At 39.2% G+C, this 10461-nt stretch overlaps 1 pseudogene; it reads right to left on the reverse strand.

Moving 5' to 3' along the window:
- Positions 1–10398, reverse strand: part of LOC136099479 (CAP-Gly domain-containing linker protein 4-like) — a 32458-nt pseudogene extending 22060 nt beyond the window's left edge.
- Between the last annotated feature and the right edge of the window lie 63 nt (positions 10399–10461).

The following is a 10461-nucleotide window of genomic DNA, read 5'->3' on the forward strand; positions in this document are numbered from 1 at the left end:
ATTAATCTGCTGATGCAAATTATGGAGACCAGACTATTGAAATGTGATGTTGTTTCGTCTTTTGTTACCAACCTGCACATTACCTCCTAAGCACATCACACCAATAACAGCTCTGTTTAACAATTATTTCCATGATGACTCGCAACACGGTAAGCAACCCTTGTGTACTCCAAAAACCTACCACCTTTTCAGAATTTTGAGACAGTCTTTAGCTTCAACTAGTAAAAAAGGGAATTAATCATTTTGCAAAATAGCACAATCAGAAGGATATTCATTGGAACAAAGAAACATTTGTACAATTTTAGTATTAAAATTGCTTACTGGTTTTGATATTTGACAAAAGTAGGAACTAATGGTTCTGGTTCAGAACCATTTCTGTATTTCCATTTGCATTAGTGTAAATAGGACTCCAATTACCAATCCTTTATATTATCATTCTAAAAGTTACCATTTATTTATGCCAAACACTAAAGTCAAACTGTTTCTTACACATGACCTTCTAGATAGCCAAGATGTGGGAAAAATGAGCATGTCAAAGTTGCTTCGGTCACTAGTTTGCCACGTATCATTGCCAAATTCCCACTTCTCCTTTACCCTTCTCCCAGCATTTCAAACATACTCCTCAATGTTTAAGGCATCTTAAAAACCCTAAGAATTCACCAGAATACTTACATCATCGTTTTTCTGCATACATTCTTGTAGTCCTCAACAGCTTAGAATTAACCTGTTTGCTTTCCATTCTATTAGATATTTCTCTATCATCTTTTACAAAGCTCAAGTTTATCAACTTCAAAAAACAGCAATGGAATCAGTGCATTAAACCACAACAAAAAATAATGGTAGGAGAAAATGAACCAATGAAGCTGACTAAAAGAACAAGAAATATTTATATAATATAATGGGTAAACAAACCCCACTCTTAAAGACCACTATCCACCAGCTTAGGCTCAACACAGTAACAAAATACAGACAACTACCTGAAAGAAAAAGGAACAATGCCTACCTTTTGGCTTTGCATTTTTCAAAATAACTCTAATAAGTTCTGGAACATCAAAGTAGGCAGCATAATGCAAGGCATTCATATTTGTCCAGCGGCTGCGTAAACTGCTATCAGCACCCAAATCAATAAGCTGCGTCGCAAATTTTACAGCGGTTTCAACATCACCTACAAAGCAAATTTCATAAAATGTGCATCAGGGATTTATTTAAATGGCATCAAAAATATGCACATGCTTACGTGTAACCATAATGTACATTAAACCCCTAAGGCTCATAGCAGAACACTTACTAGTAGATGTCTTTCTTCTTAAGATTAGGACATAGGAAAGCTTTGCCTTTTATCATGAAGGGCTGAAATGTCTACTATAGTATATAGCAACACTACCTGTTTATCTCTAACGTAAATAACATGTCACCCATCAAAAACAGGGATTTTAGTATCTGATAGAAGAAAAAAAAAATTACACTTCACAATACTGAAGTTTATGTTAACAGACCTGCTGCCCCCAGAAAAGCAAACCTCTGTCAGACCTCACTCAGAAACTTAGTTCAAATTCAGAGAACTGGGTTTCGGTCAACAAAAGAGTAGCACAACATAGAAAAGCTAATCGATGTGTTCAAACAGAATTAAATACACTCTTATTCCAGTACTTACGATCATAATAATGCAAATGAAGTTTATTGTTTTCTTCTGACATGATCAGGGTGAAACAAAAAAAAAAAAAGGAAAGCCAGTCACCTAAATGTTCTGGTTTCACTGACGTAAGAAAACTGTCGATAGCTTAGTTCACAGTTTGCACCTCAGTCTGAAGCAGCCTTTGCTGCATTAAATATATGTTTCTGTTGATAACATTGTTTGCAATACCTATACCACTAACTCAACTTACTCCCAACTGCCACAGCCATAACCACACCACAGTTCTGTATCTTCCTTTCTGATGGCCACTAGAAGGGATAAAACCAATCACTAAAAAAAAATCTACTGCAAGGAAAAATTCAGTAATAGTTGATGGGATTAGCCTTTGTCAGGGTTTTTACATATATAATGATGTTTCTTTACTCACCAATACCATGAGCCCCTGATTTGCAAGTGTAATGCAAAAGAGTCATGTCGGTCAGTCCATCTCTGTCATTCACATTGCAACCCCTTTTAATGATCTGAGAAACAAGTGGAAAACAAACACATTTTAGCTCCAGCATATCACTGACATCAGTATTATTTAGTAAGTTATTTCACATATATGGACTCCTGGATTCATTTCAACAGCTAATAAAAAAGAAGCCTGTCAGAATAGAGTCTAACTGCAGAACTGAGCAACATGCACAAATGTAATAAATAGTATTATGTGGATATCATTAACCTTCATTGTTTACAGAATTTAAAGTTTCTTTATATTATTACTTCTAACATACATTTCACATGCTGAAAAGTTAACTGCTTAACTGAACAATAGGAAAACAACATCATTTATCAAGTCTTTCTGCTTGCTCTTTGGTCTCTCAAAAATTCCTGCCTCCCTCCGCTCCTCCCCCCTACCCCCCCCCCCCCCCCCCCCCAAAAAGCCCCCAGTTATACTATGGCAGGAAGAATCTTTGCCATACTTCCCACCTGGCTAGAAAAGCCTGCAATCCAGAAGAAAAATAGGAAAGTAGGAAGGAATTACTAGAAACAAGACGTCTTCTCAAAGCAGCCTACTGCAGGTTGCAAAAAGATTTCAGATCCTACCTCATTTTGTGCCTTGGAAACATTGCCTTTAAGGTCAGGCCTCACTGTAAGGTCAGACATTGGAGTTTATGATTGCTGCTAAGCATGAAACTGAAACACCAAGGTGAAGGGTGTCTAAATAACTGCTTTGAGAAGAAACATTGTTTCTATATTCCGTGATTCTGTGATTCTACCACCAATCCATATGCACTGATTTTTCACCCAGCATCTTTCCCTTTTCCAAACGAACGCTGACAACATGTGCAATACAAGGCACTGATCAGTAAGTACTTGTTACATGGCAGAAATTGTATCTGCATTTATGATTAGTTCTGCTTCTCCCTGAACTGTTTGTATTTGTTGTCACCATAATACTTTAACACTGAAAGCATTCAAGGATCTCCATTTATACCTCACCTCATTCCCAATAATATCAATGTTCTGCTGGACCTGTGGAACCCATTGCCTTAAGATAGCAAACAGTTCAGAAACTGATGTTTTGGGGTTGAAAAGTATTTCTTGGCATGCTGCATCATTGGGATCAAAGAAGGAAAACTCTGTTAAAAAAAAAAAAAAAAGGAATCATTATGTACAATCATAAGTTTTAACATGCTTCTAACGTTTCAAACCCAGGGGCAAAGAAGAGCAGAGAGAGTCACTTTACTACAAGTCACAGTGGAAAAATCAGAATATTGAATTAATTTAGAAAACTGTGTTTAGCATCTGGTCTATTTTTTCTTTAATACTAACATTTATCTTGTACTTCTGAAAAAGCTGTGAATCAGCCACCAATACAATGGTACTGCAAGACTGATTTTAAGTTTAGGCAAGGACCAAGAGAGATGTACAATGATTATGCTAATATTCTTCCTTCAAGCTAGCAAAGGACTGCTGGTTCTAATCTGTTGCCTAGCACAGACAAGCCTCTTGATCTCTCAGTGATTATGTGTACATGATTTCTCCATATGCTGCAAAACATGTATTTTCCCCCTTCTTCCATCACAATTTACATAAAGCATACCAAAATATAAACATGTGCACAAATCAGGAAAGCATTCCATGGCCTCCAGTATTTTCAGGTATTTCATGAATCTATCAATCCCAGTTGGTGGCAGCTGCAGGTAACAAACACCTTCAAAAATTAAGCCAAACCAAGAATGGAAAAAAGATGTATTTTTAAGATTTTAAGCCTCACGTTGCTGAAGGCAACCCAAAGTATAGGTGTAAAAAACACCTTATTATTATAGTATTTCATGTTACTTACAGGTGTATGTGTGTGCATGTATATACACATACTGTATTTTACATTTGTGGAATTTCTTCAAACTCTGGAAAATTGTATGAAAGAATCTGGATAGCAATGGCTATTAGGAGAGGGAATGGAAGCAGAACCTACTGTCATCAGCAAATTACTGAATCATGGAAAACAATGAACTTCTGGCTCCACTGCAGCTATCAGGGAGTTGCCTTTTAAAAAGGTTTCAAATAAATGTACAATGTCAGCTTGCATCAATCGCAGATAAAAGGCTCTCAGAACAGACATACAGGTTAAGTAAAACAGAGCATCAACCATCTGGGTGTATGACATGATATAAACTACCTCTAGATGAGTCATCATTACCTTCCCTCAAAAAGAGCATATCATACTTCTAGCTTGGATTAACAGATAAAAGCACATATGGTGCTCACTTCCTGGCTGTCTTGAGTTTGCATTGCCTTGATCCAACGAGGATGAAAAAGGACAACTTCACTGATATTTAGCATGAATTTTTACCTGTACCTAGCACACCAAAATAAAAAAAAGCAAACCCCTTATCTCCCAGCACTACACAAAACGTGTTTCTTACCTACATCCCATGCATTGACACAGATCTATTGATGTATTTACTGATATGTAACTTCTGCATAAACCACAGTTGATCTCATTCTGACAGCTATGAAGTAAACAGACAACTAGCCAACAAAATCAACGATCTTCCCCAACATGCGTGATTTTTTAGTCTACCAGGAAGCTTTCTAGCTATGAACCTGAAGTAAATTATATATCAGAAAGCAACTCTTAATAGACTGTTACAACCAGCATGCTAGGGTAAAAACCTGAGAATATATTAAGTATTAATAACAATCATCCTAAGTGCTTAACAGGTGATCAGCTGTAGTGTTTGCAAACCAAGAAATGCTACAGAAAATCTGTTAAAACAATAAGTTCCACAAAAGGACAGTGGCATCTAGAATACTTTAAAACACTGCCTTCTTGACCTGTATCTTTCCCATGCATTGATTACAGTGCTCAACTATATTAAGGAAAAATAAATGCACTTAATGTAACGACCAAGAATCTTTGTCTGTTGTGGTTTAACCTTCTTTACCCAGATTCCATAATATTACTGTTACACAGGTTACAGTAACCTCCTATAAAAAGAAATTTTTTTTATTCAGTAAGTAGGCATAGACTGAGCAGGTCTGATAGCAAGTGATATTGTGGTGGTATTAGGAGACATCACAACACATAATGGCTAAAGAAGGATGAATGGAGAATTTTTCTAAGGGATAAGAAAACAGAATGGAATAAATCACAGCAGTACTTACAGTAGAATAGGAAAGACAAGTTATGAGAACACGGCTGAACCATGTAAAAACACATGTTCATGTACTAAAATATATCCTGCGGAACTGTTAAATTTCCAACCTGTGCTAACTCATCAAATGGGTCTCAAGAACACTGAGTCTGTCAAAGACAGAACATTACATTATGTGTATTTATTTTTCCTGAATACAGTTGATTGTTGTAATCAATGCATGGGAAAAACAGAGGTGGAGACTAATTTTGAAGCTATATAGATGCTATTAACATCTTCTGCAACATTCAAAGACATTAAAATTGTAGCTATCTATGAAGATCCTTACGGTGATATTTAATGTTTTAATTTTTAATTAAATTTTATAATAATTTATACATATTTTAAATTTTATAATAATTTATACATGTGAAGACAATTCAACATTATTTCAAAAGCTGATCACTGATACTTGCTATCGTTATCTGTAAACACTCATTTCACAGTCCTTACCACCACAAACACCTACACTTCCAAGAGAAATATTCCCCTATAGTGTATTGCTTGCACACTGAAACTACGAAAGTCTAACTCTAGAGATTTTAAATGTGATGTAGACGCTTAACTACATTTAAATACTGCAATTTAACATTTAACACAATATCCAGCTCCACATCAAAATGTAAAAAACCTACGAACATCTGACCACACACAGAGAAGAAACAGTATGAAGGAAAAGATAGTATATTTTAAATGTGTGCAATCAAAACAACAGAAAAAGCACAGGTCTTCATATTTAATTTCCTTTAAAAAAGAATAGAGAATTCATTTAACAAGCAGTAAACTTTTTCTGAAAATAAGGAATAAATTAAGAGTTGAGAGTTTTTCTTAAAATTCATTATTCAAATATGTTGTCTGATGATCACATTCATTTTCTCTTAAAAGCACATACCACAGTCTGAAGGCATTGGTGCAGCAGCAACAGAAAAAGTAACAGAAGTTTCAGAATTTGGGAATAAGAACCGTTCTCTTTCAAAGAGGGAATCTCCTTCCAAGGAGGGTTCTGGGAGATCCTCTATGGTCATCTTCTAGAAAGCCACTTTAGGAGGAAAAAAAATAAATAACCTCATTAGAAATACTTTGGAACAGTCCTATCGGAGTAAGATACAATGTGCAATGAGACTAAAATATTTTCTTTTTGCAAACATAAAATAATACTATTGTATTCTTACAAACAAAGGAAGTTGATTAGTAAATTTAGCAGAGTATGGTGTTAAGGATAGCCAGCTTCTAGTTCTGACTTGGTCACTAAACTTGCATGTTATTAATGGAAAACATTATATTTCTCCCCAGTTTACCACTTGAGCAGTCATGAAAATAGTAATGCTATAATTAGCAAGGACACAGTGATGATAAATAGATTGTTACATTTTATAGCTTTATGAAAACGTGAAGCTCAAGTACCCTTCCTCATACTCTGCATGTATATTCCTTTCCTTCACCATGAGGAAGCACAAGCTACCAGCTACCGCCTTCTACTCTTTTAAAGTTCTCACCACTTTAATCTTCCCACACAAAGCTGCAGACAATTCATCACCGAGTGATTCACTCCTGGACTCTCAATTCCATATCAGCTCCTTTCCCAGCTTCTCCCTTCTATGTTTTAAAATAGCACACTTACCACAGTGTTGTAACCTCCACCCTGATGTTGTTTCCAGACAACTTTTCCTGCCTTAGCGCAATCTAGGAGACAGAAGAAAGATTAAATGGCTGTACAAAGTCATACTGACATTTTCCTAACAACCAGGTCAAGTCACATTCTAGTTATGGTTCACTTACTAAGGCCAGATTAGAGCTGGTTACCACTTGCAAGACATCTAGTCAGGCAAATTCAGTAACAAATAATAAAAACATTATTCTTAATAGAAACAGGCGTTATTGTCCTATCAGAGACTATAGCTTACAATTGAAAAACTGGAATTCTGCATCTTGAATTTTCATGGTTAAATACTCAGGGTAAAAGCAATGCTTCTACTAGACAACCTACATTTTTATTCTGGAGATTGCTATATAGCGCTCTCTACTCAGGAATTTGTTTAGCCAGTTCGCTTGACAGAAATAATTCATGGAGCTTTAAGGTATATTTGGTTTTATTATCTTTAACCTATACACATGAGTAAACACACAAAAGAAAAAGTAGTCTGTAGTAGACTTATAAGCAGACTCATTTTGGGGGTTATATCCTACACACAAGCAGCTAAGCGAATAGATTTACTCTAACATTTCCCCAAATAAGTTTATCACACTATTTGGGAATGATTTTAACAGCGGATTACAGATGCTAAACTTCAAGTAAATAAATGAAAGCCTTCTCTTCTTGGACACCATGAACAGTTCACCCTATCCTCAACTTGGAAAAGAGATCCAGATGAAAACTGCTCATTTTTCTCCAACTAGTTTATTTCTTCAGTCTTATGCAACTGTATAAATGCATGTGCTGGCACACCACTAAGATCAAGAAAGAGGCCATTGGGAAGGGCAGGACTATTTCTTCCCACAGCATTATCAAATTGCTTCAGCTTAAGCATTCTTAGATTCAACAAGGCCAAAAATATTACTAATTATTTCAATTATTATTTTCATCCAGTAAGGAGAAATTAGAGTTTACATTTTGAATGGCTTTATAGTCATCATAAATACGACAGCAACAACTTTCTCATATGAGGGACTAGAAAGTCCCTTAAGCTCCAAGTCACTAAATCTCTTTGGCAGGGCAAGAGAAATACATTTGCTGCCTTCTGGTATTTGTTCAGAGGCTATGGCAAAACAAAACAGAGCAAAGCTTTGTAAAATGCATGAATCCACAACAGTTTTGCACAGGTAGCACATCAGACACTCTCACGAAATGCACAAAGGAACAAGTAATGTGCATGAATGTAGAAGAGATGACAGCTGAACCTGTTAAGTCAGAAAAAGACAGGAAAGCAATTGTAAGCTTTTTAAACAGTGCTGCCAGTGCAACAGTGAGGAAACAAAAGAAACACCATGAAAAGTAGCCAGATCTGATTAAGCCAATGGTAACAGGAAGAGGTGAGATTTGTAAAGTACAATAACAAAAGCTGCAACAACTAGAAATCAACACAGACATTTGAAAATTAATACAAAAAAACTTTGTTTATGGACACAGAAAAGCAGATTGAACAGAAGAGAATACGTGCATTTGCAAGTATCCAGGGCACCTCTTACTCTAAGGGGCCAGAGGGGAGAATACAACCTGTCATATGAGTGAAAAGAATTCAGCACGCAAGCTACCAAAGCAAAGCAGGCAGGGAAACAAGCCCTGTCATCGGGCTGGTGACATGAAGACCCAAATGCTACAATGCATGTGCCCACCCAACACTGTAAAGAGTGACTTCCCAGGTTCACACCAGTGGCAACACCTCCTGGCCCAAGCATGCACATCCCTCCACCAAAGGATTTTAATTTGGATCCAGAAATAATATTACCATGTCATGACACAGTACTGAACCGTGAAATGTCAAGGCAACATGCTGTGCACCCATGACAACCTCCAGAGCCTGCTAGCTCAGGCACAAGAACATCACAACCAGTTAATGTCACACACGCATACCTAGAAAGGCAAAAGGAAAGTAAAAGGTTGAAAACTATTCCAAAGGAAGGGAAAAAAAACATCATCCTCGAAGTAATGTCTGTTCTGAGCATAAAAAAAACTGCCTGAGGTACTAATAATATCCAAGGTATGTGGACTCCGGTGGGATGTCCTGGTGAAACAGAATGGAAGGTCTTCCAGAAGAGCAGTGATTTCCCTGCATTAGTAGGAGAAGTTTAGACAAACAGCATGAAATGGTTAGAGATACTAAATGAAAGGACAGAAATCTCCTGTTTGCAGTACTGCCAAACTACCACTGAAAGCAGTTTAGCACAGCACAGGGTACCATGCTTACCGTTTGACAGCCATACGTTCTTCTAACTGAACTCAATCTGAAAATGAAAAATATAAATATCATTGGAAAAAATAAAACAGAACTTGAAGAAGTCATCAAATATGCATGCACTTATGCTGGCAAGATTGAAGAGTAACTACAGGATTCCTGACATCCACACATTACAGAGAGCTACCACTGCATATATATATTTAAAAAAAAAATAGTTGTATAATACAGGATCCAACTTGTTCCTGTGCTCCAGATTCTGCAATATGTGTTACAGCACAAAGTTTTCCTGCAAGTGCTATAAATGCTAAAGCACTTCAAGGTATTAAATACAATTGCACTGGGGCTCTGACAGCAGAAGTTGTCATGAACGTGATGTTATTTTTGACAATAAGCACATATAATGGACTACTTATTGTGTACTTATATGCGTTCAAGAACTAAAGCTAAGTTCAGAAAGCAAGACTCCTGCACATACACTATCTGCTGGCTCTATAAAATTTACAGCAGAACGGCAGACACATTACGTGTGTACACGTACACCCCAGATTGGCTCTTCAGCTGGCGTGCGGGGCCTCTTGCAACACGGCGCTTGGTCTGGAGAAGCTGCCAGCTTCACAGAGCTTCAGAGCGGGCCGCGCTGTTTCTGCCCCTCCGAGCTTCCCTCGGTAGCTCCCGCAGCAAACGCCGGTCCGGCCCGGCCACGGGCTGGTTATCAGAGCGAACCCTGGGAGCGGAGGTTCCGGCCGCGGCCGCCGACTCGCGGGCCGGAACACCCGGTGATAACCTCACCGAGCCACCAGGCCACCGCACCGCCAAGCCCCGCTCCCGCCCTGCCCCATGCAACCCGGCCCACCGGGCGGCCCCGGGAGCCGCGCGTGTGCCCGCAGCGGCGGGGGCCAGGGCCGGGCTCGGCCCGCCCGCTGCGGCGGCCCCCGCACCACCACCCTGCCCCCACTCCGCACGGAAGCAGGCCGGGAGAGCACCGGGAGGCCGCCGGCTCCCGTCCCGCTCCCCCGCAGAAGGTGCGGAGCCGCGGTCGCCCCCCCAAGCCCTACCTGCTCCTGGCGGGGAGGGGCGCGGCCAGAACCTCCCGCGCCCGCCCGGAGCTGAGGGAACCGAGCGAGGGCCCATCCTCGCGCCCGCCCCTGCGCGGCCTCCGTCCCGCCCCTCTCCGCCCATTCGCCTATCGGCTGCCAGCACCGCCCTCCTCGCCCCGCCCCTCCCCGCCCACCTGCCTATCGGT

This window comes from Patagioenas fasciata, chromosome 3, assembly GCF_037038585.1.
Source record: "Patagioenas fasciata isolate bPatFas1 chromosome 3, bPatFas1.hap1, whole genome shotgun sequence".
NCBI lineage: Eukaryota > Metazoa > Chordata > Aves > Columbiformes > Columbidae > Patagioenas > Patagioenas fasciata.